This window comes from Aythya ferina, assembly GCF_964211825.1.
Source record: "Aythya ferina genome assembly, chromosome: 6".
Classification (NCBI taxonomy): Eukaryota; Metazoa; Chordata; class Aves; order Anseriformes; family Anatidae; genus Aythya; species Aythya ferina.
The window spans coordinates 16,302,886-16,309,327 of NC_140303.1; positions in this window are offsets into that span (position 1 = coordinate 16,302,886).

The following is a 6,442-nucleotide window of genomic DNA, read 5'->3' on the forward strand; positions in this document are numbered from 1 at the left end:
CACAGTGGGCAACCTCCTTTCTCCCCAGGCAAGACAGGCAGGCAGCCAGCCTGCCAGAAGGCACATTTTTTTGGCCTGGAAACTGTTTTTGCAGAAGCTTAGAAATATATGAGGATGTTCATATGTGGTGCAACAATGGAGCAGTTCAAGGGGGCAGCAATCCACCTACTGCCATCTAATGCCCATGGTGTCCTGAACCCCATCACTGTAACAGGCTATCCTACAAGCACCTAAAGATGGAGTAAGAAACAGCTTGTGACATACTGGATGCTGAAGGCTGCCAAACAGGGATTGAAGTTGCTGCACTTCTGCTATTTAGATATCCCAGAGCTGTCGCATCTCCCCGGGTTCAGCTGTAAGGCAAATGCATGGAGCTAGAGCATCAGTTTGTAGCACAAAATACCACAGCAGTCTGAACGGAAGGGATGATAACATGATATATTTAATCAATAACTCACAGCTAACAAGCCCTGCATCAGCAAGACAGTAGCTTTTCAGTCCAAGAAATTACAAAGCCCAAGTATGCATTTTCATGTTAGTGCTGACATCAGGGCTTGAACGTTAGTCCCAGAATTTACAATAACGTATCTGCTAACAGTGAATTCCAATAGAGGATCCATAAAAAGTTCATTTTTCCACACTGCCTGTAGGCTTTATCAATCAAGACACAGGGAAGCTGACAAGGGACATAGTCACCTTAGCTAGATGAGTGTTGTTTATTCTGTATCAGGGTCTCAGCCAATACAAAATGCTACCAGGTGGCAATTTCCAGTCTGACAATATGAACTTTGCTTTTCAGACACCCTTATTTGTTTCCCCTCTCTCACCTCAGAAGATAAATACCCAAATATGACTTACTACATTTCTCTTTAGTGTTTCAATAGATCTTTGTTTCTTTATAGGATTCTCAGCCTAGGGAAATTTGCTCAGGGCAAGAGCCTTAATGGACAAATCTCATCCTCTCTTTACGTATGACTATTCTTTTCCTCCCAGCCTCCTCTCCCCAAGACTGCTAAACACAAAGAACTTGTAGGAATCATTTAGTCTATTGCTGAAACACAGCCCTGTAGCCAGCAGGGTCACAGCACTGTAGGAACATCTGGTTCAATCAGGTAACTTAAAGAACTGAATCCAGGTGATGGCTGTGCCCAGCAAGCTCTGGCTTTTCAGAGAGGATACCCAGGGCCTTCTGCTGTAAAGGGCTGAAAGGGAAGATGATCGCTTTACCCTTGCTGCAGTGTCTGAGTCATTATTGAGTTGGAAGCAACTGCTAAAAAAAAAAAAAAAAAAGCCTATTTTGGTGAGATGAGAAAGTTGGCAGCCAAGCAGGCTCAGCACTGGCTGTCTCGCTGCCAGGCTTGTGACAGAGCTGACCTGCCTGGATTCCAGCAGGGAGGTGAGAGCAGCACAGAGCATGCCAGTGCCTCCAAGTTGCTCAGCTCTGCAGATAGGAGCAGAAAAGCTTCAGAGATTCAGGGGTAGCCCCAGCACTGATAACTCATAAAGAGTAAATATTTCTTGCCTAATAGTGTCACAGGAACATCCGCTGGCTACCTACAATGATTTTTCACTGTCATTGTGGCAACGAAGGCACTCACCAGGGACGCATTTTACCCAGCTCCTCTGCTCTTTCAGTTCTACATCCTCTCCTCTTTGGCCAAGGCCAAAGACCTCAGTTACCTTAAAACCACTATCACTTAGCTGAGAGTCAACCATAAAGGTCTTGCTCTGATTTACACGGGATTTAACCTGGAATGCTGTAGGTTTGTCCTTTTGACTTTGCACTGGCCTAACATTGTTCTAATTAAACTACTTTTCCCATTAAAGACATGATCAAATGCTTGGGCCAGAGATGTCAGTGCAGATACGGTACCATGACCAATGCTTCTTGCTCTTGGAAAGGCCTTTCTTTACAGGAGCGTTAGCATCAGAGCAATTGCATGTACTTAATTTATCTTAGGTTCAGGCTCCTATGTAAAAGGAGGAATGACCTGAAAAGCAGGGGAAAAAATCTTTCCACTCCAGCCCTCCCCCAAATCTTTTTGTGGGAAACACGACTGTGTTTTGAATGCTAAAATTCACACAGATTTAAATATACTTATCTTCAAGGAATGTTGCCATGGAAACCCTTATCTTCTCTCCTTCCCCACCCTCCATATGTGAGGAACATTTTCTTCATCTTTTTTTTTTTTTTTTTTCCTGCGTGTGGTAGTTCCTCTTCTCCGTCTGCTGCTGCCAAAAACCTGGCATTGAATCCTAAGAGATGTCAAACAGGCCTTTTGTTTAGTTGAAGACTGATTGCTAAAAAACAGTCCTGAGCTCAACTAGAGAGATGCCAAGATGGGTGCATACTCTTAGGCTACAGAGAAAGATACCTATAATATTTTCCAGCAATTTCTGATTTAGACAAGTGGAAAGCAGCGACAAGCTGCCACGGTAACCACAACAGTTCTACTTCCTGGTGGCATAACCCACTAGTGATGAAGATTTGACTCCTCATTACAAGCCTTTTTCATCCTTTTCTGTCATTCTTGATAGAAGGGGTAGGGAATTGAGTGAAGTCCTGTATGCTCTAAGTGCTTTCGTAAAGGTACTGCTCTACTTGCTTCCATTTGCCCCCAAGCTACAGGAGAATCTGAGCTTAGAAAAGAAGCCAGTAAGTTGTAGACTTCACTCTGCTGATTAGGATACATCTATATCCAAGGGTGCCTGCCAGAAAGCCCTTCCTGCAGAAATAACAGAAACCTCAGGAAGGTCAGCCATGCTGAGTGGTAACACCTGTTTTAAATGAGAATGCGTGCACAGCACCTGAGACAGAGATTAGGAAGGCAACACAAGTTAATTGTGGGTTAAGGAGTACCAAAATGTTGATAAATTAACTATGCAGTGAGACAGATAAGTGGTTTCCCCATTTTGCATTGCCAGCAGCCCCTGGTTCATGTAATTGCACAGCTAATGGGAGAGCTGGCAGAAGAGCAGCCCAAGGTATTTTAAATTAGCAAACATCCACTCTGTCCAACAACTGACACTTACTTTTGCAGCAAGCAAGACAGAAGTTGCAAAGACCATCCTTCCCATTTAATGACAGAAAATAAAATGTACAGTCCTCAGCCCTGAGCTCTATGCCACAGCTATTACTGGCAAGTCCTGAACTGCTGGGAAAAGAAGAGGAATATTACTACATTGCAATAATAACTCTATATGCAGCCCAGGTTAATTAAAACCTAGACATAACATCACTCATGGACATTTTGGAGGTACTGGGAAGCAAGCTCAGGTAACTTACTGAAGCAGACAGCTTACTAACTGTTTCACCAGTTGCAACCAGTATGAGGGGCAAAAGTATACACCTGTGTCAGACAGAAACAGCCATGACAATCAATTTGCAATGGCCTGACTGCTCCCAGCACCTGCGCTGGCTGCCTGCTTCTGAGAGCAGCAGGTTAGCCTCTTGCCTTCCATTAATTTGTAGCCCTCTGTTGAAGCTTGTTCTACAGTAAAAGCCCAAGGAATGAAATGACAGCTTTTCTGTATACTCTTCAAAACCACCCAGTGGAATTTGTGAAGTAGCTTTCTGGTGCAGAACAGGAATGTGAAGCATAAAAAGCAATAGTTTCCTATAATATAGAAGCAACCTTCCTCCTCTCAATTCCTAGACTATGGCATTTTCTTCCACAGGTTGCAATACTGCTTGCACCCCCATGTCATGGCCAGAACGTGTGTCTTTAGTGTGTGGGGTCTATGAGCAGCAGGAGTGACAAAACCCAATTCCCTACTGACTGGACTTCTGAGAGAATCTACTCTCAGGTTTCTGCTACATTGCAGGCTCTGACTCAGGTTTTTCTGCAGGCTGGCATCTAGCAATGCTTTGGCTTTGGATGCAATCTTGTGACACATCTAGAATACACTCTCTTCCCTATGACCAGCCGTTTTTTCACAAAATTTGTAGGAACAAGGTTGTGTTGAGATTTCAAACCCAAGTCCCTGCCAAATGCAGCTATTTGACCCAAGGGCTCAAAGCTACTTCTTGTGAGAGGCACAGAGAGGGGAAGCAGTCAGACATAAGTGGGGTGGGGGCACACTCTGAACACAGGCCTTCCTCAGGAAACCAGGCCAAAAAAGAACCACTTGACAGTGCATGTGGGACAAGGGGTGAGGGGAGAAATGGAACAAAATTGGTATTTCAGTTTTCCAACTGAAATATATTAAACCTTCAGAGACAGCTCTGATCTACGGAAGATTCCCATACAAAGAAGGGGTTTTATTGCATAAGAAAAGGAGCTACAGCTGGATTGAGCAGTGGTGTGCTGCATCTTGAGAGTTAAGCTGTTTGAAATGACTGACACAAAAGAGTGACCAATGGAAACTTACAGACTGCAGCAAACAATGTGGCTGTGCCCTCGGTGTCACTCCAAGCAATGTATAGTGAATGCCTGAGAGATCCTCACTCCCCTTCTTTCTCCCAACACTTCACACATACCTTTAACTGATGAGCCAGGGACTTTTTTGGCAGTAGTTTTGAGCAAATGCAAACTAACCATTGGCTTTCTTGAGCACTTTGAGCCACACTCTTGTCTCCTAGCAGCCACAAACTCCCTTTTGGCTACTGGCCCACACTGAGAATACTGTCTTAAAGGATGCAATACCTGTGCAGACTGACAGAAAATTTGTAACAAATTATACAGAATTACTCCTATTTTTGATTCCTGCAACTGGGTAAAAACTATTGCAAGTCAGTTGGCCCATGCAACTCCAGCAAGGCAGAGAAACACTGTTAACAAAGTCTGAACAATTACTCCTGGGAAGCTTTCTGCTGTGTGAAAGCTTCCCTAGCAGCACATGGCTGTAATAAAGCAGATCTTAGCCAGTCAATTATATGACCAAGTCAGCTATTCCTAGTGTGGTTCTTAGCAGGGACAGTGCTATGCTACCATTTTTTCTCCAAGAAGGCAATAACTTCCCTTCTATTTTGCCTCCTCTGTACACCAGGGATGCTTTAAAGTAAAATCCTTTACCACACTGATTTCTCCAGAAGGTTTAGGGAACATCTGCAGCCTTCAGGAAAGAGGCATTTCTACATAAGCAGTGAAGCAAAGTCTAACATGAATTGCCATCTGGGGACATGACCAACCTTCAGTTAAATGGAGGTCAGATTAGCAAAAGCTTTCTTGCAGTTCATTATAAAAATCAATGCATGAGAGGCAGCAAGATGAACTGCACAACTCTCCTTTTCCTGCCCAGCAGACAAAAAGCAGTAGAACAGAATCTCTGTCCTACATCTCCCCCAACACACACTGCACTGCAGGGGGGGGTGGAATCTGAATCTCCACAGCTCCACCAAAAGCAGAGCTGACACATTAAACCCAAGAGCTGAATTTTCTTTGTCTGGTGCCCACAGAGGCCGGCATCAGATATTAACCCTGTGAGAGCTGAAAGGACTGCATTCAGGCCAGCACTTGGCAGATACACAACAGCCAAAACATTTTTGTAAAAGCAGCAGATTTCCTGACCTGGAAGGTGACAGTGAAAGAAATAACGTCTGTAGAAATGGGAATTGCTGTTACTCAGATACGTGAAGAAACAGGTATACCTGTGTGAAGTGTGCCCTGTCTACAGAGGCAGTGAAACTGGGAGCCACACATTCCTGACCTTTTCTGTGACGCATCAGTAGCTGCGTGCAAAAGCAGCTCGGGCACATGTAGCTGCAGACTGAGCAACAGTTCACCTATGACAACACTGCATTTGGATAGGAAGGGAGCTTGGAACTCATGTTAACAGAGAAGTCAGGTTTACGGGGAACAGACCTACTGAGATCAGGTAAAGGGTGATTCTGTGTAAAATGGGAAGAGAAACAGAACCATAGTAGGTTGGATGGCAATAAGTAGTACTGAGATAAAGGGGTAAGAGGTCCCTGCCTTGCAAGCCATTCAGTTGGGCTCTGAAAAATCTTCCACAGGATTGCCTGTTACAGCTAAGAGAGGGAGAAAGAAGCAGGAAAAGCACGTGAACATGTGGCTGCTTTGGCTCACACACGTTTTGAAAGAGGGCTCTCTGAAAGGCTTTTAAGTTATTAAGCACAACATTAATTCAGAGCCCTATAAAATCAGCACTCTCCCTTTCCAGTACTTGCATGTCCAGTCTCATGCTGACCCAGAGCTCAATGAATTGCAAGCATCTGTCATCAATTTCTGATGCTGATTAGATTAGACACTGCCCTCAGAACTGTCAGGATAGAGAATCCCTTTCTCAGGGCTTTGTTCTGTGGTTTTATTTCATTTCATTATATCATTACTAATGCTTCTGTTTTCTCAGGGGCCAAACCAATTTTACTCCTCCTGTTTACTAGCATTTCTCAGTCATCCTTTCTCTTGCAACCCCAGAGCACAGCAAGATTACATACTCAGCATGAGACCCGATGGTGCAATTCCCACCCCACTTTCTT